We start from the raw sequence: 2,500 nt of genomic DNA, 5'->3' as shown, positions 1-2,500 counted from the left end.
ACACACAGAGTGATTTTACTACCACACAAACAGATTCATCCCGCACTGCCAAGGCGAGACCACAACACTGGAACGTTGTCGCAGAGACCTAACAAGCATCCAAACGCCCTGTCAAGGCCACCACTCGGAAGGGTATTATGTAAGCAACACGGGAACTAAGCAACCATCACCCAAGATCACGCTCAAAGGCCGTCTGGCGCGTTCACCCCTTGCCGTGCTCACTCACGGCCACCCCCCTATATATACATATTGCACAAAGAGCTTGGTGACAGGAACAGACATTGATTTCCCTGAGGATGCATAATTTTTAGTATGCTCGCGACGTCGAGGAAAATCTAGGCCACGGGGCTCATTTTCAGGTCATCGTGTCGAGGAAAATAAAGGCAACGGGGCTAGTTTTCATGTCATCGTTCGAGAAATCAAGGCAACGTGTCGAGGAAAATGAAGGCAACGGGGCTAGTTTTCAGGTCATCGTTCGAGAATTCCAAGGCAACGTGTTGGGGGGTGGCCTCATACATGGGTCGTGGGGCTTGGCTTGGCTTGCCCTGTTGGTGCCGATACAGCCTCACGATTCTTAGTTGCCCATCCCACATGCCGGGCACCTATGCGAATGAGACCCCATGGTACCCCCTATATATACATATTGCACAAAGAGCTTGGTGACAGGAACAGACATTGATTTCCCTGATGATGCATAATTTTTGGACACGCAAGACGTCGGGGGGAGGGGACACGGGAGTGGGGCGTCTATGGGGGGAGTTTTGGCCTCGTTTTCGTGAAGACCGGGCGCCTTGGCCATGCCTCGAGCGTGCCAGCCTCGAGAGCGTTGGGCGCTAGACACCAAGTGGGGCGCCGGTGGGAAGCAGTCCCATGGTTCCCCTATATATACATATTGCACAAAGAGCTTGGTGACAGGAACAGACATTGATTTGCCCAGGGATGCATAATTTTGCGAATGTGTCCATAACTCGCTCGAATTAATTCGGATTCACACGAAATGTTGTAGGGATGCTTTTTATTATAAATGAAAGGCTTTGAAATAAAAAAAATGTCATGTTTGGGGCATAAATGTATGTGGCCTATTTTTGGCCATGCCTTGAAGTGTTTGGTTCCCTACTTGTTGATATGTCGCTCAAATCAAGTAGGAATGTCATTGAAACGTTGTGTGGGTCATTGTTAACATAGACGAATGGACTTGAAATGTAATTATATCATGTTCGGGTTTTTTTCCCCTTCGCCTAGTGATAGGCAGGCAGATAAGGCTTTTAGCTATTCATAAGTCGCTTAGATGAACTCGGAAGAACACAGACATAAGTTTGAGTACATCTCAAGCTGTGTTTTTGATTTTGGCATGGAATGTGATGTTTTGGTGCCTTAGCTCCGAGCAGTTCGGATTGGAACTAAAACTTCAATTGACTATGTATTAAGTAGGAACTACAACACTTAAACGGACTCGGTTACAACACTTTTCTCCCTTCATCGTTTGACTTGCTTAGAAATCAGCTCATGGTGTGTCAAGGCCCCTTGTTCCTTAGACCGGTGAGGATGGGCTTGGGTCGTTCGTGGGCATGTGTGTGGCAAGATGCCTTGTTCCCTTGGTCGTTCATGGGGTAGTGTGTGGGAAGAAGCCTTGTTCACTTGGTCGTTCATGGGTGTTTGTGTGGGAAGTAGCCTTGTTCAGTTGGTCGTTCATGGGTGTTTGTGTGGGAAGTAGCCTTGTTCCCTTGGTCGTTCATGGGGTTGTGTGTGGGAAGAAGGCTTGTTCACTTGGTCGTTCATGGGTGTTGTGTGGGAAGGTGCTTTTTTCCCTTGGTCGTTCATGGGGTAGTGTGTGGGAAGAAGCCTTGTTCACTTGGTCGTTCATGGGTGTTTGTGTGGGAAGTAGCCTTGTTCAGTTGGTCGTTCATGGGTGTTTGTGTGGGAAGTAGCCTTGTTCCCTTGGTCGTTCATGGGGTTGTGTATGGGAAGAAGCCTTGTTCACTTGGTCGTTCATGGGTGTTTGTGTGGGAAGGTGCTTTTTTCCCTTGGTCGTTCATGGCCTTGTTCCCTTGGTCGTTCATGGGCATGTGTGTGGCAAGGTGTCTTGTTCCCTTGGTCGTTCATGGGCGTGTGTGTTGCAAGGTGCCTTGTTCCCTTGGTCGTTCATGGGCGTGTGTGTGGCAAGGTGCCTTGTTCCCTTGGTCGTTCATGGGCATGTGTGTGGCAAGGTGCCTTGTTCCATTGGTCGTTCATGGCCTTGTTCCCTTGGTCGTTCATGGGCGTGTGTGTTGCAAGGTGCCTTGTTCCCTTGGTCGTTCATGGGCATGTGTGTGGCAAGGTGCCTTGTTCCATTGGTCGTTCATGGCCTTGTTCCCTTGGTCGTTCATGGGCATGTGTGTGGCAAGGTGCCTTGTTCCCTTGGTCGTTCATGGGCATGTGTGTTGCAAGGTGCCTTGTTCCTTTGGTCGCTCATAGGCATGTGAGTGGCAAGGTGCCTTGTTCCCTAGGTCCGTTCATGGCC

This window comes from Lactuca virosa, unplaced genomic scaffold (genome assembly GCF_052849685.1).
Source record: "Lactuca virosa cultivar CGN04683 unplaced genomic scaffold, Lactuca_virosa_CGN04683_v6 scaffold_96, whole genome shotgun sequence".
NCBI classification, from domain to species: Eukaryota; Viridiplantae; Streptophyta; class Magnoliopsida; order Asterales; family Asteraceae; genus Lactuca; species Lactuca virosa.
Note: the sequence above shows the minus strand (reverse complement) of the source record.